Genomic DNA, 26,001 nt, shown 5'->3' with positions numbered 1-26,001 from the left:
CAATTACTGTTGTTGTTGTTGTTGTTATTATTAATTACATTTGTATACCACCCTCCCCTGAAGGGCTCAGGGCGGTGAACACAGAAGTATACAGGCAGAGCACAAAATAAAATCAACAAACAACCAGAAATAATTAAATTATGGCTCTGTGCATATTAAAACTAAACCCCATTAAAACACAGCGTTCTAGTTACAAAACACAACAGATGGCGTCCCACAGCTAAACCCTCCTAAGAGGGTCCATTGATGTTATGAAAGAAAGGGGGGAATCAGCGGCCAGCCTCCCCAAAAGCCCAGTGGAACAGCTCGGTCTTACAGGCCCTGTGGAACTCACTAAGATTCCTCAGGGCCTGGACAGCTGGAGGAAGAGCTTTCCACCAGGCAGGGGCCAGGGCTAGCCCGAGTGGAGGCCAGCCACATAATTGAGGGGCTGGGGACCACCAGCAAATTGGCCTCTGCTGAGCGCAGAGGCCGACTCGGGACGATGGGGGTGTGGTGGGGGCATTTCAGGGCAAGACAGGGTGGGCGGGGACGTGGCAGGGACTCAGAGTACACACGTGCTTCGGGCACAATTCCCCCTTTGCTCCAGCCCTGTATGAAAGTCACAAATATCTAAGTGTGCATCTACAACAATTGTGCACTGAAAACTATGGATGTTTGAATATACACCAGTTCATGTCATATGCTGATCTTGAGTTGCAAAAAATTGAATTGATTTTTCAATTATCAGTTTGCCTGTTCATCAACCTTCTTGTGGTTGTTTTACCAGGTGTTTCACTGTATTCTTTCCCAACAGTATAGGACAGCACAACTGCAGTCATGACTGTCATTTTCCCAGTTGTCCCATGGCAGGGTTTCTGAGTGGGTTTTTTAAAAAATCGGTAACTGCTATTGCTCTATTGCAAACTGACATCCTAACAGTCTGCTGCCACAATCGCTGAGCTCCCATGGAGTTCATGATAGCAGAACAGCAATTACCATTTTTTTTAAAAAAAAAACCTAAAAAATACTTCTGGTGGCACAGCAACCAAAACATTTAGGGGAAATGTACAGAATCAGCCACAGTTAAATCAGTCCTAAATTATGTGAATCAGTCAAAAATAAATGCTGTGCTTTTGTTGTTTTAAATCCTACCTTTTGGTATTTGTCTATCTAGGCCTTGTTTAATGCCTGTCAGCCTGTTTGAACCGAACAAACTGGGTGATTAGATCATGTCAAATTAACACCTTCAAACACAGTATTTTTCACTGTTGAATATGTTTGATGTGAAATTTGTGGCATCCTTTGGTAATTAAATACGGTTTGAGGGGTGTTTTGAATGGCCATTGAGAAGGCCTAGGACCTAGTGAATTTTAACCATAATAGAATGACACAAGCTGCAATCAGTTGAAATCTATCTAAATATTTTCTAACTGTCCAATACAGTTCTATCTCCTCAGTCACCTAGGGAGCACAAGGTAGCATACATTGTCACTCTTTCTCCATTGTATCTCACAATATATTTTTGAGATAGGTTAGCCTGACAGTGATGTTACCTAGCTCACCTGAGCTTAAGGTGAGCAGGACTTTTATAAGGTGGATCGTTGATTTGGTGGGAAAAGAGACCCTTTGCATTAGGTTTCATTTCTTGCCTCTGTGCTGGGTTGCAGGGCTGAGCTAATTAGCAGCTCCAACTATTGTTCTAAACCCCGGGGATTGGTAACCAATTGTTTCTTGATTACATTAGAAGCACTTTGAATAGGTGGCCTGCAGAGTAAGTCTCTGGCTATTGTAATTTTGCAGAGGCAACAAGATTAAATCAGGGATGGGAGCACTTAGAAGGTTTTAGGAACAGCTCAATTCATGGCGTGGTGCATATTCACAACTCTGTTAACTGTAGCTCTGGCTTGGGTGTGAACATCAAGGAGCAAATGAGTAGATTAACTCTCTACTGACTGTTGTTTCCAGACTTGCTTTTAGCCTGTTTTATCCTGCTCCACACCATATACAGTTGTTAGCATCAATATAAACAAGAAATATATCTCACATACATATTATATCCATAAAAATCCCGGATTGAATGCATGTTCTGAGATGTGGGGTGGAATGGCACCATAACAGTGATTCACACAGTGAGTTTCATGGGTGAGTAGAAATGTAAATATGAGTCTTCCAAATCCTAGTCCTAGTGGTTCCAAAACTTTTTGTGTCTGCAGGCACCTTTGAATTCTGATATAGTGTGTTGGTAGAGTTGGCCAGGTAGGTGTTTTATGGAGCAAGGCTGGGCACAGCAATTCCACATGTGGCACAATGACATCATTTTTGGGTTTACCTGGGAAGTGCTGGTATTGCGTTTGGATGCTCTAGTACTGTCCTCCAAAAACTTTATGGAAAATACAGAGTTTTGGGGAAGAGTGCTAGAGTGTCCCTGTTCTGATGCCAGTACTTCTGGGGGAAACCCAAAAGTGACATCATCATGCTGTGCAAGCAGATTGCTCCCCCCTTCAGTTGATCTGCTTCTGCCTGATGACCAGCTGAGGATTGGCAAGGAGCTCAGTCAATTGGTGGGTGATTGTCTGCCATAACCAGGCAAATGGGAACCCTCTGTATTGGACACAGCCATAAAATGTCTGCTATAAAACTGCTGCTGCAAGAGGTGGAGCCAATCACAAAATGGCTACCATATTGAAGATCCCTAATGCCAAAGCAACATTTTTTTAAAAAAAATTGGCACAGCAAATACAATCTCCAATAACTAACTAGAACTTTTGCCTTAGCCACCTGCCCCTATTTCATCAGGCCCTTCACTAAATTACCAACCCTTTGTAAGGACTGATATGATCTTGCATATAGAATATTTTTTAAAAACCCTCTGTAGTGATGCTGAGTTGAAAAGACCCTCAATCACCCCATTCACAATTTCTGACTGTAGAACTGAGGGGACATTCTAGCATGTATTTGTGTACCTGTTTGCATGGGAAGCAGAAATGACAAAGTCTTCACTTGCCAATAATGGCAATTACCCTCTCCCGTGAGAATGGGCACTGTTTTTTTTTTACTTTAGGCACAAGGCCCCAGGAAGTAGTGCCCTCACTCTGAAGTGGCTTCATGGCAACACCATGTAGCCAGTCAGATTGGCTTTGTGAAAAAGTCTGAAGTAAAATTGCCTGTACCTCCTGCCCTTATTCTAGCATCTACTAGGCAAGGCTGGGGGGGGGGGGGGAGACAGGAGAAAGTGCCAGCAACCATATAGAATGTAATCACCCTTATTGTCAGCACCACGCAAATCAGAAACATTGACAGCACAAAGCTGTGTGAATCAAACAGCTATTCTGAAATAGCAACATTGCTTTAAAACATTGGCTCAGTATTGGTACTATGCACAAATGCTAAATCTAATTCTTTATTTGTATATTTTTTCATATATTTATAAACTTAGATTTTGAAAAAAATGTATAAAAAACATTGAGCAGCAAGATTTTTGTCTGGATCTTCTTATTTTGAGTGACTTACTATTTTTAATATTGAATCCACTAGCTTGTGGGGCATATGAAGATATTGCTCATCCAGGTACAAGAAAATGAAGGTAAATGTCATTCACAAAGCTTGCTCATTTTTTAGAGAAGTGACAAGTGATTCCCTCTGGCTTTAAATTAGTCAGGAGCTCTGGTGAACTGGCAGTTCTGATCAGCGCTTGTCAGTTGCTTCATAGAATGGTTTCAAACACAGAGGGATTGTGGCCCAAGCTTTAAAAAATCCAGAGACCAATTTTCGCTATCGTTGTAAGAGCTGACGACTTTTATATTCAGAATACTGTGGCCAAGGCAGCAGCACAAAATTTAAATTATTCTTTGCAAATGTAAGGGTTGATTCTTGGAATGATGCTTTTCATTTCCTCTTGTTTGTTGTCTAGAACACATGGCATGCTTTCTTAATTAGTCTATTTTTTTCTGAAGTGAGCCATCCTTTATACCAACCTGTTGCCTTTGAACATAAAGTGGCACTGGACAGGAAGGACTGTGGAAGAGCAGCAGTTCAGTAAGATCTGGCTGAGTTTGTTTCACTTCTGTTCACAAATATTTGTAGGATGGGCACATCTGGCAGGGAAGACATCAGAGAAGTGCCTGCTGGATAGACTGCTCTTCAACTGGAAGATTCCCCCCCCTTGAGTTTTTTCACCTTTCTTTTTGTTTTGGAAACTGATTTATGTCCACACTGCAGGGAAAAGAGGATGTTAAGGTACCAGCTGAGTCCTTTAATTTCCAGGCAGGTAAATTAATCCCAGAGATTCCACCCAGTGAGCACAAAGTGTGTATTTACTGGTGTTAGCTGTCATATCATCTGCTGAGTAACAAAATGAGAAAATGAGTGTCTCTGGAAAAGACAATAATGCCAGGAAAAGCTGAAGGTGGCAGGAAAAGCGAAAGACCCAACATGAGATGAATTGACTCTACGAAGGAAGCCATGGCCCCCAGTTTGCAAAATCTGAGTAAGGCTGAACGATAGGACATTTTGGAGGGCACTGATTCATGAGGTTGCCATGAGTTGGAGGTGACTTGCTGACACTTAACACACACAATATTTGTATATAAGTCCGTTTCGTTCCTTCTCACCAAGTTTCTCCCTGCCCTTATCCCATTCTAGTGCTTTACAGTTGAACATTGAAACGCCTCTCATGTAATAATCTCTGAGATCAAAAGCAGGCGATAAAAAGGGGAGATCACCTCAGCTCCTTAAGCTGGTTTAGTTATACATTTACTTTAATGGAATATGGGGTGAGACAATTGCATACGGAAAAGGCCTAGGTCAGCTCCATGGTAGTTAATTGGGAAACCAACTCGTATAAGTTCCCTGGGTGTGCATAAAAAGGACAAACTGTTATTTTAAGAAAGCCCTTCAACATATTTCAGAAAATAAATATTAAAATGTGTTAACCACAGTTACATATTGCAAAGGCAAAATCTACATGAAAACTAATCATATTGTTCTTGAAATTATCTGAAGTCTGTTGGGGTGCTGAAGAAAATATTGGTGTTCTTGATAAGTGCCGGATCAACAGTTTCTGAAGAGGTAAAACCTGGCAACGGGAGATTCTTCCCTTACCTACGCATCAGAACGCTGGCAGAAAAGACCTCAGAAGCCTATAAGTGTGAATTAATACAGAATAAGAATGCAGTTCTCCTGTGCCAAGTTCTGTATTGTTCTTGTCAAGTCGATGTTAAACATTAAAGAACATAGTTTATTTGGATCTGAGGAGAAATGAGTTGTTCTTTTACATGGGAAGCAAGCTCCTGAGGCTTAAGTATGCTAATCAACCCTGTGGAACCTGACAAGCATTCATACCAATACACAAATAGGCCAACTTTCAATGATCTGTAGCAAAAATGGAATTTCATTTGTAACAGTTTCTTGGCACAACATTTTTGCTGTACATTTTCCTTGGAAAGACACAGTCTGGACAGCATAAGTGATTTTAAAGAGCACACTGGTCAAGCAAACCATCATTATTCAGTAATTCGTTTCCTTTAAATTCAGGGATCTGGAAATGTACCCCAAGGTGTGCAGAAGCCAATGGGAGTCTAGTTGCAATCACATAGTGGCAAGCAATGAAATGTTGACCCACAATGTCTGCAATGAATTAAAAGAGTAAAAATAAATTGCGGGCTTTTCTCCACTGCTGTATCTTTCTATAATTCAGTGCCAGGGACTTAAAACCAATGATTCCTTAGGGAGTCTGTAAGCTACTGTGCGACCCATGCGAGTTATGACTAATCCCACATGGTGGTGTGTTGTTGATTCATCTGCAAAAATGGCTGTGTATAAAGTATAATTAAAGTATAATGACTGATGTTTGTGGTTTAGCTGATGATGTTGTACAGATGTGCAACCCAAGTCATGGAGGGATGGCACTCTAGTTGAAGGGGGAAAATACGTACAAAGCTGAAAATGTATTTATTGGCAAACAAACACACCAAACTGTGTTAGGCCTGAGTTAAATCATGCGGTTAGTGTACTTGAAATTCACAAAAGTAGGGAATGACTATGCTGAACTGCAGCCCTCGCTATTTGGCATGGTGATCTACAAGAGAGGAGCAGAGGTTAAATAAACTCAAGGTCTCCTCTAAAATACCTATAGAAAAGTAGATATCACAGAGAAGGATCCTAGCCTAACTTCTTACTGATATTCTAATTTTCTATGTGCAAGATCAACTTTTATTTATTTTTAATTATTTATTGCATGTCTTGTCAGGACCATGCCTGTCAATGCCTTGATGTCTTGCTGTATGTGATTTGCAAATGTTTCCCCATTTCCCTCTTCCCTTCCTGGCAATCTCCTGGTGCCAGTCCACCTTCAAAGAGGTGTGAATGGTTCCCAGGTTCTTTGAAGCTCTGTAGTGTAATTGTAGTAGAAACTGTAGTGGACTTTTGGTGTGGGGCGAAACGGGGGCGGGGAGGGTTTAAAGGATATAGGTCCTGGATCTGAGCTCTCTAGCTCAGATCCTGCTTTGCATTGTTACTCTTCAGTTACCTGAAATAAACTGTCTTAAAACATGTCTACGGACTCTGTTATTTCCACGTTTGAGAGTCTGACAGTCTACCCCAAGGTACCGCATACTAATCTCCTCTTCTCCATTCTACCCTCACAAAAAACCTGTGAAGTGGGGTAGGATGAGAATGAGTGATTGGCCAAAAATCATCCAGCAAGCTTATGGACATAAGAAGAACCATTGAGGGATCAGACAAGTGTGTTACTGGCCTAACAGGAGTAAGGACTTTATTAAAGGGATTCTCCACCAGCTGCTAAAAGTGTAACAGCACACATAGGATTTTAAAAGTAGCAAAGGGGAATGAGCTCTCACATTGGCAGCGAGAGGGGCCAGGAGGAGATCTTTTAGACTGTATAATACGGGGAAGGAATTCTGGCAATGAATATTCCACAGAGAAGCAAGAGTCCAAATTGAATTTAAACGTTTTATATAAATTTGTTTAAAAATACAAACACACAGTGAGACATAAGAGCACATACATTCAAGTTCCTAAGATATGAAAAGGTTTTAAAAGATAGATTGGATGATAGAAATGGAGGGGGGTTTTCAGGGTAATACATTACCTAAATTCAGCTGAAGAAGATCTTGTAGAAGGCAAGAATTCAAATGACCAGCATCTGAATCCAGGCGAAGGACGATATCGTGTCTCAAACTGACCAGACCAAGGAAGGTACAGGCTAGTAAGAGCCCATGTGTTGGGGTGAACTAAACTTTTATAAGGTGGGTTGTTCCTTGGTGGGAGAGGAACCAATCACGCTAAGTTTCACATCTGTGCTAGGTTTGGGGGTGCTGAGGTAATTAGTCAGCTCATCTACTGCTAAACCCGGGACAATGGGGCCAAAATTGCTTTGTTAAGCTAAACAAGGAAACGCTGAAAGGCTTCCATGCAGATTAACTCTTGAGATTTAGCTGAGACATTTAGATCAGGATAAGGTGAGTGGTTTTTAGGAGAGTCATGACAAAGGGAAGGAAATGCAAAGGAACAACTCTTTGTTGTTAACTTGGTTTCCAGAAGAGATAGGGAAATGACAGTATCTGATAGCAAGTTGGCTTTCCATATTCTTTGTCTTTAACAGTATCTTTGCAAGGTGAGGTAATCAAGCTCATGCCCACAAACAAAATGAGACCTCCAGGTTATGCAGGAGTAACTCATCCTCTTGATTAGATTTTGTAAAGCAGACCTGTGACCTTTGGACATGCTGCTACCTGCATAGAGAAGTGTATGACAACTGGCTTTTGCCAATATTATTTTAAAGCAGAAATATATATAAATAATATTCTGGGGGTCCTTTGGGTCGTTACAAGTGGTTGATCTAATCCAGCATCCTGTTCCACACAGTGGCCAATCAGTTGCCCTAGAGCAGACTTGGACAAATCTTACCCATTCCATTCTATGTTAGTGCCATGGGGTTGCTGAATCAAGTGCTCCATTCCATTTACTCTGGAATTAATTCTAATTTTATTTATTTATTTATTTATTTAATTAAATTGATATCTCGCCCTCCCTCACCGTGGTTGGGCTCAGAATGGTGTACAAACATCATTAAAATCATATACAATTAAAAAAATTAAAGTCCAAGATGACAAAAACTTTTAGCACATAAACAACTCAGCCCATCTTGAACACATATCCCCTATTTAATCAGCCAACCATGGGAAATAAATCGAAGGGGTAATACTAAATGGCATTAGCGTTAAAAAATGGTGCAGATAGTACAGGGAGATCAGCAGATGACACTGGGACATACAATTGGCCTCAACCAAAGACCTGATGGAACACCTCCATCTTACAGGTTCTGTGAAACTGTTTCTGTGGATTCTGTTTACAGAACAGATCGATATTTGGATGCACAGTTTCATATGTTTTATTTATTTATCTATTGAATTTCTAAACCGCCTTCCTCCTAGGGGCTCAGGGTAGTGGACAACAGTGATAAAAACAGCTTAAAAACATAACATAAAACAACTAATTAGCAATAGTAAAAACAGGAACCATATAGCGTCAGATGGCGTTTCATCCCTCCCCCCTCCCCACCTTTATGCCCATGAGAGGCCAGATGAAATGGCAGCGATGTATTTAACCAGGCTGGCCAAATGCCTGGTGGAACAGGTCCATCTTACAGGCCCTGAGGAAATTCTGCAGGGCCCTGATTTCCCTTGGAAGCCTGTTCCACCAGGTGGGGGCCAGGGCTGTAAAAGCCGTGGCCCTTGTAGAGGCCAGCCCAATAGCTTTAGGGCCAGGGATCACCAGAAGGTCCTCCTCCGATGAACGGAGGGGCCTAACAGGGCGATATGGGGAGAGGCGGTCTCGTAGGTATGCAGGTCCAAGGCCATGAATGGCTATATGTATCAGCTATGTGCTACAATTCCTACTGTCACAATAATAAGATATCGCTCCCCCTCTCTAATCCCACAACTTGGACAACATTGATAGAAAAGAATTTTTTATGGAAGGGAATTCAACTGGAGTATAATTGTGAATCAAATTATTCTTTTTATCTGCCTTATTATGTTCCATTATGAAACTATTGTTTCTCATGACTATTAAAATAGGATGCAGTGACCCTTACAAATAATGTGATTGAAAATGAGGCCTCTTGCTCACAGTGACTCTTAGGAAAAGCATCTCATATTCTTGGAATTGCTGAACTGTTCACAATTTAAAAATGGGCAACAGTTAAGACTCTATTTGTATTGTTGGTCTATATGATGGGCATTCCCTATCATATAGAAAGCTAACTGCTGTTACTACATGCTCAGGTTATGCTGAACTGGTGGACTTCATGGCTAGTGTCAAGGCATGGCAGTTGCTGAAACCCCAGGGCTGCTAGTGGCTAACTGCTGCTGCCACCAGCATCATAATGAAACAAGGAATTGTGACCATACTATGTAGCCAAACTATGTAGGCAGTGTGGCTGAAGCAGGAGCTACCATAGACTTCTGTGGCAGTGCTAGTAGGATGTGATGGGGCTGGGTGAGGACAACTGCTGACATGGAAGCCGTGCCTGGTCCTCTCTCAGCCATATCTCCCCCCTAACTGACACAGTAGAGGAAAGGTCCATGTGGAGAAGAGGAGTGTCTAGAGCAGGGGTAGGGAACCTGCGGCTCTCCAGATGTTCAGGAACTACAATTCCCATCAGCCTCTGTCAGCATGGCCAATTGGCCATGCTGGTAGGGGCTGATGGGAATTGTAGTTCCTGAACATCTGGAGAGCCGCAGGTTCCCTACCCCTGGTCTAGAGAAAGGTAAGGGATGGTACCTAAGAGAAACAGCAAATGAGAGTAGGTTATATTCTGTTTTCCTGGGCCCATGTGGAGTCAGCCCTGCTGACATTGATAGAAATTCTACTTCTCAACTTGCCTGTTTAATCAAGGACAGTCACGGAGCTACAAGAAGATGTGGGGGTGCGCAGTGCACCAGGTGCATGCCTAGGAGGACACAGAAAATTGCCCCCAGACCCCTCCCCCTTTCTCCAGCCCCCCATGCCCCCCTCCCATGGTGCACCCCCCCCCTTCCCACACTTACCTTAGTTCCTTTCCTTTTTCAGAACTTTTTCAGGCTGCAAAAGGCCTGTTCGCAATAAAAACGGCTTGAGGAACTACAGTTCCCAGAAGACCTTGGGGCTCACAAGGTCTCCTGGGAAGTATACTACCCATCAGACCATTTTTACTGAGAACAGGCCTTTTGCAGCCTGAAAAAGTTCTGAAAAAGGAAAGGAACTAAGGTAAGTGTGGGAAGGGGGGAAGCAGGGAAGGAGGGTGCCACGGGTGGGGGGGCGGGGCTGGGCACCACGGGGCAGAAATTAGAATGTGCACCAGGTGCAGTTTGGCCCAGCTACGCCTCTGATCAAGGAGGCTGTAAAACTGCAATACCCATCGGTCTTGGCATAAAGTCATGCTAGACAATTTAGAAAGGAGCAATTTAGGGGAAAGACAGGATGCAGTCAAGACCTCTCTGTTTAATGGCAGATTCTCCCACATTTACTTCAGGAAAGATTTGTGGCTTGGGGCAGAATGGTAGAGGGGAAAACAAGCATCTCTCTGTGTATATGTGTGTGCTTGTGCTCATCCAGCATTTTCAAGTATTTGATTGACATGCTCACAAAAATGTGAACAAATTTTGGTTGAAGGTGAGGGTGCTTGCTCATCATTATTATGAAAGAAGTTCTGAATTCCATCAGAAATGTTATTAGCCATGCTGAAATTCTTATGACCATATACCTTTTCATAATGTACTTATTACAGTTTACCCATCCAAGGGTTTTTATAATCTGTAATGCAAAGACTGTTCAGGAACTAGAAGAGGAAACAGTCAAATGCATTGGTTGTGACTTCTGATGGAATTCCCACAGATGCCCCCCTCAAAAAGTATCTCTGAATTAGCTTTGAATTAATCTTAGCAAGAGACCTGTTTCACTCAAAAAGGAACTCCTGAATCTGCTTCAATTTGGACAAAATTACAGTGGAAATAGTTTGTTTAAAGTCTGGATCACAATTTTTGTTTCCTTTTTCTGAGCCAGTGGGAAGAAGGAAGAAGAATGTAAAAGGTCAGTTTGTTCTTTCACGGTGCGTACACACATACACACTGTGGTTTTTACATTGAAACTACTCCGTTATAAAAAGCAGCATCAGGTACTGTGGTAAATGTAAATATTTACCTCCTATCTATCTGTGGTGCATTTTTGATGCCTCCTCCACAAGCATTTTGGTTCTGATATTTATTACAGGGTTTGTTTTCCTCACTGATAAGAACACCTATCATTATCTTGCTACAATTTTGTTACCTGAGTTGGGATTGGAGGGGAACCAAACTCTTTGAAAAGGCCACGATATTGATCCTCCTTAATCATGTCTTTAAAATAATCGTTTATCTGCTCATCCAGGATGTCTTAGTGACTACGGAAAGAACAAGGGGAATAATTAGTTCAGAGGAGCAATGGTAGTGATAACAAAACAATAATTACTGAATCATTAAGATTATATCAGGGTGGAGACAAAATAATTCCCATACGATTGATCTATTTTAAAGGGCTAGCAACATCCGGTAAATGATGTGGGTCTCATGACATTCTATTGTCTGAAGCAGCACAAAAAGTGTGTCCCCTGTACCCCCACCTCCCACCCCATCTACACTGGCTGCCACTCTTCATCCAATTATTTTTGTATCCCGTGTGTACACTCATTGCTCACCTTCTTGCTTTAGCACTTTTAAAAAACAGCGCAGCAAGCCACACATGTCCTCTAAGTCTTCCTAAACTCTCACAAGATTCTTTCACCTCAAAAGAGTTCAGTCATCATAGTTGTTTGGGCAACCTTGCTAATCACTATGGTTTCACAGGCAACAAAAATGATATCTAAACACTTGTGAGAGAAAGTAATCTTGTCACAACTCAAGGGCCCAGTGTGGTGGAGTGGTTAGTAAGGTGTGTGTGCACACCTTCATTTTGTATCTAGGGTTTAGGGGATTTAAAATTTGTATCTAGGGTTCAGGGGATTTTTTTTTAAAAAAAACTCTGTATTTGCTTAATTTATGTAGGATGTTACTAGGTTTGTTCGGGTTCTAAAGGTTCGAGGCCATTACTTACTAAGGGATTCTGTTGGCCGGTTGGGGCCAGCTGTTTATAAAGATTATAACGCTAAATTTGCACAAAGTATATTTCTACCTCTAATCTAAACAACACCCAAGATTCAAGCGCATTTGAATGAGAGGGTTGATTTTATAGAAGTAGGTGCCTCTGAAGTAGGTGCCTCTGAAGTAGGTGCCACTCAGCATAAAGACACTTCTTTATGTTGATTCCTATAGGGAAGAAATGGCACTGGCATTTTTTTTAAAAAGCTGCATTCACTTCATTTTCCTACAATGACAGTGATTGACTGACAAAAAAAAATTACCTTTCCACTGAAAACTCTGCGTTTGACATTGTTCCTTGTTGTGGTCTGTTTCCTTTCCCAAAATGAGAAAGGAGAGGCTTTTTGTGGGTGGAAAGCTGTCACACAAATCTTGTTGGTCTCTAAAGTGCTGCTGAATTCAAATCTAGCTGTTCTTCGGCAAACCAACGTGGCTGCCCTTTGACACTAAGATTGCTCATGTTTTCCTAAGGAAAAAAAAGACCTATTTATTGTTAAATGACTAAAAAAGCAATAGCAGCTGTGATTGAATGATCCTAGGAGCCAGAATGGTCACAAACAAGGTGAACAGCCATGTAATTTGTAAAATGTTAGGTTTCAACTTCCAAGAGACAGATCCTAGAGATGCCTTGCCCCCCTGCACCCTTTCTTGGCAGGCTGCAGGTAAAACCTGTAATTGAGGGAGGAGAGGGCTTTATCTCCTCTCATCTGATTGCAAAGTAGAAACCGGGCCCATCATCTTTGCCTATCCTGCATCCCACCTCTTGCAGATTTCCTGTAGGCAGGGTAGTCCTGGACTCATTTAAAGCCCCATGAAAGAGAGCATGGTCCTGTTGAGTGTCCGTAACATCAGTAGTTGTGCTCCTGGTCCAGGCCTTACCTTTCTGTACCTCTCCCTTTTCTCCTTGGGACTCTTTAGTTTGGAGAGGAGGCGGCTAAGGGGGGATATGATTGAAGTCTATAAATTATGCATGGGGTAGAAAATGTTGACAGAGAGAAATTTTTCTCTCTTTCTCACAATACTAGAACCAGGGGGCATTCATTGAAAATGCTGGGGGGAAGAATTAGGACTAATAAAAGGAAACACTTCTTCACACAACGTGTGATTGGTGTTTGGAATATGCTGCCACAGGAGGTGGTGATGGCCACTAACCTGGATAGCTTTAAAAGGGGCTTGGACAGATTTATGGAGGAGAAGTCGATTTATGGCTACCAATCTTGATCCTCTTTGATCTGAGATTGCAAATGCCTTAACAGACCAGGTGATCGGGAGCAACAGCCGCAGAAGGCCATTGCGTTCACATCCTACATGTGAGCTCCCAAAGGCACCTGGTGGGCCACTGCGAGTAGCAGAGAGCTGGACTAGATGGACTTTGGTCTGATCCAGCTGGCTTGTTCTTATGTTCTTATGTTCTTATGCTTCTTTAGTGGGCTTCTCCTCTGACCTGTAGTAGCCTGAGAGGAGTGGGCATGCTGCTGGCTTCATCAATGGAATCACCTGCCTCTTCTTTGTGCTGTGCCCATCCCCCTGTTATGTGCCTGATCTTGGGCAGGGCTTCCACCTGGGCTTGATGTAGCTGATGTAGTTGATCCATCCTCCAGTAGGGCATGTGCCACCCACCCAGGATCCTCCTCCAGACCAGGTAAGTACAGGGCATGACTTTCATGCCTGGATAAAAAAGTTTGAGAATTGTCATAGGATCAGAGTTGGAAAAGGCCATACAGGCCATCTAGCCAATCTGCTGCTCAGTGCAGGATCAGCCTAAAGCATCCCAGACAAATGTCTACCTGCTGCTTAAAGACTGCTAGTGAGCTCACTACCTGCTCTGTTGGCTGATTCCACTGTTGCACAACTCTTACTGTAATTGTTTCATATTATCTAGTTGGAACCTTTCTGCCCATAATTTAAGCCCATTATTGTGAGTCCTATCCTTTGCTGCCAACAGAAGCAGCTCCCTGCCCTGCTCTAAGTGACAGCCTTTCAGATATTTAAAGAGAACAATTGTGTCCCTATCAATCTTTTCTTCTCCAGACTAAACATTCCTTCCAATCTTGTGTCTTCTGCAAATTTAATGAATAGTCCCTCCACACCTCTAGTTTACTCATCAAGACATAGTGGGGCTTTAAAGGCTTTACTGAAATCCAGGTAAACAAAATCAACAGCATTCTCTAAATCTGGTAATCTTGTCACTCCTTTAAAGAAGCAAATAAGGATAGTCTGGCAGGACTAGGGGACAAATCCAGATCACTAAGTTATCCATCAGATGCGTACAAACTGCTTGCTTTAAAATCTACTCCAGTATCTTTCCTGGGACAGAGGTCAGATTGACTGGCCTGTAGTTTCCTGGGTTATCCCTCTTCCCTTTTTTGAAAATAGGCATAATTGTCCGTCCCTTCTCCCTTTTTTGAAATGGGAATAATGGTCCACAGCACAAATAAGATGTCCTGAGGATGCAAAAAAAGGCATCTGGGGAGGGAGGAGATCAGCACAGCCCCACCCCCAAGATTTTGATCCCTTCCAGTCCGGCTTCCGTGTTGGGCATGGGACGGAGACTGTTCTCGTCGCTGTCACAGATACGCTACGCATACAACTTGACCGAGGCGGATCGGCTCTGCTGGTATTATTAGATCTTACTGCAGCATTTGATATGGTCGATCACGACCTTTTGACCCACTGCCTGGCCGCTTCCGGGGTGCGGGGGACTGTCCTTCAGTGGATTGTCTCGTTCCTCCGGGACCGGAGTCAGCAAGTGTGGTGCGGGAATCGAGCCTCCCGGAGGTGCCCACTTCACTGCGGTGTGCCCCAGGGAGCTCTGTTATCCCCGCTATTGTTTAACATCTATATGCAACCCCTTGCTCAGTTGGTGCGGAGCTTTGGGCTGATCTGTGACCAGTATGCTGATGACACTCAGCTCATTCTGTCGATGAAGGGGGGAGCAGTCATCGCCCCTGCAGGTCTACAGCATTGTCTGGAGGCGGTTGCTAGATGGTTGCAACAGAGAAGGTTAAAACTGAATCCATCAAAGATGGAGATCCTTTGGCTGGGCTGCGGGGGGGGGAGGTAGAGGATTTTCAGCCGCCGGAGTGGGAGGGGGCTATATTGGCCCCGGCCTCCTCCATCCGCAGCCTGGGGGTCCACCTGGATTCATCTCTTTCAATGGAGACCCAGGTGGCCCACACAACCCGGGCTGCATTTTTCCATCTTCAACAAGCCCGGCGGTTGGCCCCTTTCCTCTCCCAGGCAGACCTTGCCACTGTGATCCATGCAACGGTCACCTCTAGGTTAGACTATTGTAACTTGCTCTACGCGGGCCTCCCCTTACATCTGCTCCAGAAGCTGAAGCTGGTTCAGCATGTGGCGGCGCGTGTTCTCACAGGTGATGCCTTTAGAGAACACATTCAACCTGTGTTATGCCGCTTGTATTGGCTCCCAGTCGAGTTTCGAATCATTCATAAGGTATGGGTGCTTACCTTTAAGGCCTTACGTGGCCTGGGACCTTCGTACCTTTGGGACCGTCTTACCCCATATGTCCCTGCATGGCCTCTACATTTGTCAGAGGCCAACTTGCTGGTGGTCCCTAGCCCCTCGATGATGCAGCTGGCCTCTACCCGGGCCAGGGCCTTTACAGCTCTGGTCCCTGCCTGGTGGAACACTTTACCACCAACTATCCGGGCCCTGCAGGATCTTGGAGAGTTCCGCAGGGCCTGTAAGACCGAATAGTTCCACCGGGCTTTTGGGGGGGGGGTGGCCGCTGATGAGCGCCCCGTTCCCCCCTTTCTGCCCCCCTTTACACTCTGGGCCTTTAATATTGATGGGGGCCCTCCGCTCTCTTATTTTGTTTCCTTCCAGGGTGGGTTTATGAAGTTTTATACTGGACGCCAATGTAATTTTGTTAATGTAATTTTGTTAATTTGCTGTTTTAATGGGGTTTTAATGCTGTTTAATGGTGTTTTGATGTGATTGTTGTTTTATTATGTTGTTCACTGCCCAGAGCCCTTCGGGGGAGGGGCGGTATATAAAATCAATTGTAAATAAATAAATAAATAAATAAATAAATAAATAAATAAAAGATTTCCCCAGAATGCCTTACTTCAGCTCAAGGAATTATTATTTTGAAAATGTTAAAATGTGGACTTTTTCCCCAGGAGTCATCTTTAAGACGTCTCCTGCTTGGCTATGCGAACACAAACAGGAAGGAGACGTTTTATTTTTCCTGCCTTCCACCCTTGTTCTCTGTTAGAGTACTTACTTTCATTTTCGCAGTAGCTTGCGCCTGTCATTTGCTGCAGTTTGAGAGTTTCCCTGCTGCTGCTATTTGCTACATTTGTTTCCCACAGAGGTTTCTTCTGCTTGTAGCTCATTCGATTGCTATCTCCTTGTGAAACATTCATGAAAAAAAGTTTGTTTTCCCTGGCAATCTCGCACACATATATTTTTTTCTTTTTCTTTTGTTTTGTTCAGAGGCAACTGTATTTGTAGCTACGATGACACGGATAAGAGAAATGCAGCCGCTTGGAGGACTGGTCTATCTGCCGTTAAGAAGTGTTGGGTAGACCTGACCTCCACAGACTATCATACTAAGAAAAGGGAAAAACTGACATGTGTGTAGGATCGCTGGGAAAACAAACTCTATTCATGAACATTTTACAAGGAAATAGCAATTGGATGAGCTGTAAGCAGAGGAAACTTCCGTGGGAAATGAATGCAGCAAATGGCGGCAGTGGGGACTCTCAAACTGCAGCAAATGGCAGGCACAAGCTGCTGTGAAAATGAAAATAAGTGCTCTAATGTGGGAAGGGAGCCAAAAGGCAGGAAAATTAAAGATGTCCAGTGTGCAGACAGCAAAGCCAAGAGGGGTTCTTTTTAAAACATCCTAAGAATATTTTATTTGTACTGTGCAGTAGGAAAAAACCATTTCTTTTTAAGGCATTGTTGTTGTTGTTGTTGTTGTTATTTATTTGATTTGATAGACCGCTCTATCCCCGAAGGGCTCAGAGCAGTGTACAAATTAAACAAAAGACAACAAATAACAGTATACAAACAAATTGAATAACATCATTAAAATCCAGTTAAAAACAGTAGCAACAATACATCCTATCCTCAAATTGATAGATGGCATCCGGTCCCAACCCCGGGAGGGGGCCGGCAAATTGCCAAAGAGAAACAGGTGGTACATGGGCAACAGAGAGGGGCGGAACTCAGCGGCCAGCCTTCCCCAAAGCCCGGTGGAACAGCTCAGTTTTGCAGGACATTTTCTTTGTGCTGTGCAGAATGGACCAGCATTTGCCTTCCTCCAGTCTTGCAGCATGTCTCCCACCCACCAAGGGCTGTGGAAGATGACGGGCTCCCTTGAAAGCACAACTTTTGTCTTGACAAATTAAATGGGCAAACACTGGTGCAGCCTTATTCAAAGCTCTAATTGAGGCAAAATGCATTTATTTTAAGAGCATTATGAGATCTATTTTATGCAACGGGAAGCTATAGAGTGAAGTGCTTAGATTAGCAGAGCAATTTCCTATTCTGAACTGAAACCCTGCTAATCAATTTTAAGTAGCCAGCTAATGTATTTATGTAATAAATGAATCAATGTCCAATGCATATTTTACCATGTGGATTTAATTTAATATCCCAGCATGCAATTAAATGCCATTATTGACAGTGGTTTAAACATGTAATTGGCGATTTGATATTACAATTGGTGCTTGGTGCCGGAGAACAATTTTTCAATAAGCTCAAGAGGAGCATGAATTTACCCCATGGAACAGTCAGACAGTTTTGCAGAGTGTCCAGCAGTCTATAATAACCAAGTTCAAACAAGATATGTTCTTGAGGTTTGGCTACCAAATTATTGAATAAATTCCTCTTCCTGCAATATTGGCAGACAGGATTGTTGGTAAATAAGAAATATACCATATTGACTTTTGTCCCAGTCCCTTAACTGCGACTGTAAAAGGGGTGCAAATGAAACAGAATTCCCCTCACCCAGCACAAAAATGGGGCACCATTTTAGGACTTTTTCAATACCTCGTCAGGACTGTGGGGGATTCCTGAATAAAGCCTCTCTGTACCTGTAGCTTCTATTAAATGGACATGGAAAAGAAACATTACTGAGATTGATACTGATCAAGTTCCTCTTGTTAAAAAGGTGAAGGACAAGTGAGCATAATTACAGGAAAGTGTAGTGACTTTGGGTGTAAATAACCTGTTTCATCCACAGGAGGCACTAGAACAGATTTTGCTATGTATTTGCTTAGCACTTCTCTCCATATGTTCAAGCAACTCTTTAGAAAACTGCCTGCTCCTTTTCCTATGTGGGGGGAGAGACCATTTGTAGTGCAATCCTGGGTTGCACCACAGTTGGGGATGGCACAGCCACAATGCACTCATGCCACTCTTTATGAGCTTTACTTCACCATGACCCCCAAATCAACAGTGATACTGCCGTTCCCCTGTGAATGTGGCCTACATAGTACAATGGAATGCACTACTGATTTTGTCAGCACAAGTCTGTATCAGCAAATGGGGACATTATTGGGTCTAAAAGGCTCAGGAAGCTAACTAAAGCTAGCCCTGATCCAGCATCAGTATGGGCTCCAGCACCGGAGGAGTGCTGTCACCATGGCTGGTTTTCCAACACCACACAAGTCCACAACACCAGTGTAAGTGCTGGGGTAAATAGTATTTATCTTGAGGCCAGAATCATGCCACCTCCCAAGTGGTTCCCTGCAGCACTCAGGATTGCACTGTAAGGCTTGTGGAGATTCACTCCTTGCCATGTGAACTTTTGTTGTTACAATAAAAGGCTTTCTTACATACAATTCTGTCTACATGGGGCTTATAGACTGACATGTGGTGGGTAGGGGTGAGTTTATCCTGTTTCAGATCACCCTTCACTGTAGCTCTGTAGCCAGAACAGAGTAGACCTTGATAACTGCAACAAGATGTTTCTGTATTGTTTCCAACTGGGATCTGACACTTGCAGCTGGAAAACACTAATACATTGGGATATCAGCCAGCACACAGGAACAAGATCCAAATGAGGTCCCTCCCACAAACACAGATTCCCTGCCAAGCAGAGTTCCCTGTTATCTTCAGTGAAACAGCCAGCTCTCTGTCTCCATTCCTTCATTAATTTCTTCCATGGAAATGGCTGATGTTCATTTGTGTGTGTGTATAATGATTTAGTAGGGTTCTCAAGGCAAGATTCTAACAGATGTGGTTTGCCATTGTGTTCTTCTGCATTAATAAATGGATGGATTTGGAAATTCTGCTGCAGTAGTGGCAAGACAGCAACCAAGATGACTGGTAGCAATGTTTTACAACTGGTAGTTTAGCCAAAGGATTTGATTAGAGGAGTCCTGGGAATCCTTTTGGGGACATCTGGGGCTGCATCAAAGTGGGGAGGCTGCTGATGAAAATCTTTCTGTCTATGGAAATGTTCTGTGGGATCCAATCCTGTACTGACCTGTTACCTGAAGAAGTGGGAAATCTCTCCCTTTTAGAGTGGGGAATCAGTGACAGCAGACCCCTAGCTTAGCTAGAAATCAGGCAAACTCAACACCTTGATTGCCTGTGTATACTGGAGTCAGCTTTTGCAAGAAACCCACAAGAGAGCGAATAAAGTTTAACAATTTTTATTAAAGGATAATGAGGGTATACAAGCACACAATAAAATCAATCCAGCAGAACACATGCAGCTCTAGGATATAAGCAGTTGTGAGGAGATAGGTTTGGAATAGATGAAGAAATTGGTTTGGAATAGGTGAGGAGATAGGTTTGGAATAGATGAGGAAATCATCTGATCTTGGACAGAATGGTCCAATGAAGAGAACTGAACTCAACACTTAGCTCTAGAAGAGCAACCCATTGTGGAGCAAAATCACAGACAGAGGGGTTTCCAGAGACATTGAAGACTGGCTACAGGGAGAGGAACTTCTAATAGGGAAAAAGGGACCCTCAGGGTTATGCAGAGTGACCCTTAATCTCCTAGGATAAAGAGAACTCCTGACTTTTCAGGGAAAGACAAAAGTCAGCCATCAACCTTAATGGTCGGGTTGTTGATCTAATGGGTTGAGTCATCAGAGTGATGTTCCAAGATTGGGAGTGTCTCCAAGGGAGAAGTTAGCTGATGAAATTACAGCTGTAAAACAATGACAATACAAATGAGCTTGTTAAAGGTATTAGTCAAAGAAAGAAACACTGGGTTAGTACAACACTAGTCAGGCAAGCCCATTAACACATTCATTGTCTTCACCAGAGTGTATGGTCCAGGACGGAAGATGGAAACTCTCTTCTGGGTGAGGTCTTTGTGTTCATTTAATTCTGTCAGGAAGGGTGTGAGAGAAGATTATTCAGGGCTGATTTGGAGGGAGACAAGTCCAAACATAGTTATTTCTCTTTGTGGGGGTACACTGAGCCAATGCAAAGAAAGGGCTCTCCATTTTGGCACTGCTTTGCTAGGCACCCTAAGAGTTGGCCAAGATGGGTAGAGACACCACTGTCCTCCATACAGGATTCCGTTAGTCCATAGGTTGGTCTGGCAACAGACCCAACACCCAAACTTGTACAAGTTTAGAATGCCCTATGTTGGTTCATTTCTGTAAGGGTTTTTTTAAAAAATGCAAAGTCTAATGAGCTCAGTGAGTTTGAAATGTCAAACCGAAATGAGCTGCTAAGTTTAGCCTGCATTTTCCACAATGGTATGTCAGCCTAGAATTCCAGCTTTTGCATTATGCATAATCAACTATCTGGTTATAGCTTAATAAGTATGTTTAATGCTGCTACAGAAAGAATAATGGTTCTTTAAAATGGCATCATGGCATCTCCCTTTGATATTGAAAGCTCTCCTATATACTTTTTCTAGCAATGGTCTTCAGTTTATTTCTGCCATAGCTACTAGTATTCCAAAAATCAATGCATGTCCAGTTATTTATTTGAAATCAAACAAATGTCAAGATTTGAATCTGTCCCAATTATAAAAGTATAAATTGGAAATAACTTCCCTGGAATCATTTAATCACTTGGTGCAGTCAGTACAAATGCCACAGTCTAGTAGGAGAAATCATAATTTCTTCTGAGTGACATAGTGTAGAGAAAAACGGCTGGACAATGCTAAGCAGATGAATGGTACCTTAAGACAAAACTTTCTCTTTTCATTTCATTTTCATTCTTAATGCAGAATATATCTAATTAGTTCTTCTAAGGAAATGTGTTTTTTAAGTGATTTCAATAGATTTCACAGATATGGACAAGAATAGCCATATAAAACATTATATACATAACCAAAGAAGCTTTTTGGATAGCTGTACACAGCAACATGCAAGGAAAAAATATAACAATTATTCTTTTCCAGGATCTATAAATTGCTGTTTATGTTATGGGATATATGCTTATTCTTATTGTTCTGCTATTATGTGCTGTCAACATTCCATAAAAGAGAACCAAAAATACCTTTTAAGGGGGGAGAACATCAGGTGGAAGGAACAAATAACACTATTGTTCACTTAACATTTATGTCACCAAAGCCCTGATTCCCAAATATGAATCTCTGTGACTCATAATGCTTGTCTTCATCTCAATACTGAGCATTGTACATTGGGATATGCCAAACTGGAGCGGGAGGTGGGGGGACAGCTATCAGCATGGTCTTTCATCTTTCCCACAGCCCGTGTAAGGGCCAGGAGGAAAACTGAGAACTGTTTCTCAATGGGTGGTAGACCTGTCCTTCACAGTCTCAATGCTTTTCAATGGGAGTCCTCTGAGCAGCTAAGATTCTTTTATGCATAACTCCATATCTTCAAAGACAGCTTCTCCAAAATGAAAAAGTAAGAAAACTATATATTGTCAGAATTGGCAGGACCAGCAGCAGTGGCGTAGTGGTTTAGAGCAGGTGCATTCTAATCTGGAGGAACCGGGTTTGATTCCCCGCTCTGCCGCTTGAGCTTTGGAGGCTTATCTGGGGAATTCAGATTAGCCTATGACTCCCACACATGCCAGCTGGGTGACCTTGAGCTAGTCACAGCTTTTCTGAGCTCTCTCAGCCCCACCCACCTCACAGGGTGTTTGTTGTGAGTGGAAAAGGGCAAGAAGATCATAAGCTCCTTTGAGTCTCCTACAGGAGAGAAAGGAGGGATATGAATCCAAACTCCTCCTCCTCCTCCTCCTCCTCCTCCTTGGCCTGAAAAGGCACCCAGGATTAGAGCCAGCAGTGCAAATGTCCTGGAGCACCCATCAGCAAGTGGTGGCAGTGAGAACCCCTTCAGCTGCACACAAATGTTGGGCACAAACTGAGAGTGAAACTGACATGAAGCTAACCAGGTTGGTGGGAAAAATAAGACACCTCCTGAGCTATGCATGTTGCACAACCAGGCGGGAAAAGCCTTGCAGGGAGAAAAGGTGCATTTTGAAGCGTTCTACCAAAAAGATGCCTTGAGCTAAAAAAAAAAAAGGCATCCTGAGGAAGCTGGAAGAAAGCTGTGGAGTGCCTTCCCATGATACATCTTTTAGCATCCCCAGGTCATCCAATTAGGCTGTGCAAAATATAATAACACTGAAATCTTTCTGTGACATCATCATAGCATCCCTGAAAGACTTATGTGACTTCAGGCTGTTTGATGTTAAATTGATCCATCCTCGCCATCACAAGCATTTATTTGCTGAATAGACCTGAAGTCTTCAAGGCAGGCTGTTGGAGAATTCTTGCCAGAGAAGCTATTTGTTGTACAAAAATGAAATTAGTTTTTCCCTTTCCTCCTGATCTAACACCCAGAAAAGGATATGCAGGGTGCAATTAGATAATATATTTCAGTTTGTTTTTTCCAACCTGGGCAGCCACTTTTGTACTGACTGGTTTTTAGAAGGGTTGAGTAATGACAATGCAAATTTCAAAAAGCCAGATAACACCCTTCCTCACTACATATAGAAGTTCAAGTGTCCATATTTATGCATAAGTTTTAGCAGTAGCTTTTCTTTAGAAAAAAGCTTATTCTATACTTTTACTGTGAAAAAAATGCAGCTTGAACATCATAAGATGTGTTAGCTGCAAAAGAAAGGAATTATGGAGGGAATTTCCTTCAGTATGTGTGGATGCAACTCACCTCATTCATTTAAAAAAGCAGAGATTTATCATAAGTGTTTGCGTTATTTTACAGGAATAGTTTATTTTCTGAAAGAGATTTGCTTTCTGTGATTTTTCTGCCCTTCCTCATCCCCATTTCTTTGACTTCACTGGTAACAATATAAGAAGCTGAGATCTCTGATACAATAAGGATAGAAACAAGAAAGTGTGAACATAGGAAGCTGCCCTATCCTGAGTCAGACGGTTTTCAGACTTGTCAAACTGTGTGCTAGCTGTGATGACTATGGCATGCCATATTTGCTTCTGAAATTATTCTAGCTTTCCTAATTTAAAAAAGGTTCTTCTCATGACTACATCCATGAACTAGCTAGCTTCCCATTAACATCTGAATAACACTATCATCATCATGTTGGGGGGAGGCCCAATTTTAGTGTTTGCTCTGGGTGCCATTTTCTGTGGCTGTACCTCTGTGGCGATTGTTAGGTTGCCGGGGGTGGGGGTCAGGACCTAATGAAAGCTAAAGACTCTTCAGTGGCCTTGAGTTTAGTTTGGTTTCCCTCTTTGGTAAAAATGGTTTAAGAGGGTTTTTGTTATAATTTTAGGACTTTTGTGTGGTGGGTGGCTTTGGGTTTTCCCCCCCTTGAGCTGTTTTTCTTGGCTTCCTTCACCCTTTCTATCTTTTATTGGAAAACCCTTCTTTTCTGGTGTGGGACAGGGAGAAGACAGGTCAAAAATACTTGCAAGGCCGGAGGGATTGATTGTCTTCTTTTTTGCAGCATGGTTCTTGGGTTTGTTCGTTTGGGGTGGTTTTTTTGCAGTTTTGTTTGTTGCAGAGGTTTTCTGTATACTTTTTTGAGCTAGTGGGTGATGCTGTGTGTTTTTTAACAGGTATTTGATTTGATTGTGTGTGTGTCTGTGTGTTTCCATGGTTTTTTTTTTCTGGGTTTCAGGGGTTTGCAGGAACTCTTTCAGCTTTTTGCATTGATTCTTCTTTTCCCCTCCCTCTTCATCTCCTATTGCTTACTTGTCTGTTGTTTTAAGGGGTGGTGGTGGGCCAGGCCCTTGTTCCTGTTTTTTCTTAATTTATTTAGAGGTTCCTCTGAACCACAGGGCAGCATTCTGAGGTAATTATGGAATACAGCAGGAAAGCTGAGGTGGGAAAGTTCTGTCTCACAAGCAGCACTCCACTGACTGACCTGTATCCCATGCTGATAACATTACCAGAATTTAAGATTAAATTTATATTCTGTGCATTTACTCCGTATAGTTTTGTTCTCTCTTAGGCCGTTTCCGCACGAATGCGGAAGCGGCCGGGTCGACGTTTCCGACGCCGACCCGACGACGCTGGGACCGTCCGCACGGACGGTCCTGGAAAGAGCCAGGCAGCCGGTGCCGCGGAGCGCCGGTGCCCGGCCGACCCGGCATGTCCCCGGGTCTCCGGCGCATTGCCGAGGCCTGGGGACATGCCCCCTGGCCCTGCGTGCCTGCTCCAGCGGCGCAGGGCAGGGGGGCGTGTCCCCAGGCCTCGGCGACGCGCCAGAGGCCCGGAACAAGGTGAGTGCCGGGTGGGGGAGGCGTCTCGAAGCTGCTGCCGTTCGCTCGGCAGCGGCTTCGAGGCGGCGTTTCCACAACAAGAGCGCTTCCGAGCGCTCTGGGGAAACGCCGGCTTCGTGGTGGTCGGGCGGTGCAAGGGTGGCACGGCTGCGATGCAGCTGCACCCCCTGTGCGAATGGCGGCCTGGAGACGGCGTTTTTGCCGTCTCCAGGCCGCCATTAAATGCCCGTGTGGAAACGGCCTTAGATAATTGCAAACAAAAAAAATGAAGGCATCCCTGTCTTCACTATCAGGGGTCACATTTTTCATAAGTTTATCAACTGCTTCCATAGTTGAACTGCAATTCTGTTGGGCCAGAGGTAACAGATTGCTGCATCTTCATTCATCAGGTGTATTATTTACCACCCAAGCCATTATCTAGATTACAACATTATAATGCTCAGTTAAGCAGCTAAGAGCCCAACAGGTATCAATGTGGAATTAATAGCTTTGCCAATTAAATATTTGGCCGTTTCCGTACGAGCAATGAATGGCAACCTGGAGACGGTAAAAACACCGTCTCCAGGCCACCATTCACACGGGGGGCGCAGCTGCAACACAGCCGCGCCGCCCTCGCGCCGCCCTCCCGGCCTGAAGCCGGCGTTTCCCCAGAGCGCTTTCCAGTGCTCTTTTTGGGGAAACGCCGCAGTGAAGCCACTGCCGAGCGAACGGCAGCGGCTTCACGCCGCCTCCCCCACCCGGCACTCACCTTGTCCCCGGGCCTCCGGCGCGTCGCCGAGGCCTGGGGACATGCCCCCCTGCCCTGCACCGCTGGAGCAGAATTTGAGCGGGGCTACTTAGAGTAGAACTAGTGGTCTTGTACAGCAACACTCCCACCTTCACGAAGTAAACTCCACACAGCTTTGTCATTCATAAGAAGGCATTTATCATTCAGTTGCTCTATGTACAAGTAACTATATACAACGAAGAATATTCAGCAGACAATCAAAGTGCTTCGCCTAACACCTGTTTCCCAAAGGAACACTGAACCAGTATCATACAAGTGCTTTTATACAAGACTCAACCAATCATGTTAAAGGTCACTTGGAACAGGTAAGAACCGGTTTGACAGCTCAGTCTCATGCTGACTCATGCTGGATAGGATATGGACACTTTAACTATCATGACAGGCGTGTCCCCAGGCCTCGGCGACGCGCCAGAGGCCCGGGGACATGC

This window comes from Sphaerodactylus townsendi, linkage group LG02 (assembly GCF_021028975.2).
Source record: "Sphaerodactylus townsendi isolate TG3544 linkage group LG02, MPM_Stown_v2.3, whole genome shotgun sequence".
Classification (NCBI taxonomy): Eukaryota; Metazoa; Chordata; class Lepidosauria; order Squamata; family Sphaerodactylidae; genus Sphaerodactylus; species Sphaerodactylus townsendi.
Note: the sequence above shows the minus strand (reverse complement) of the source record.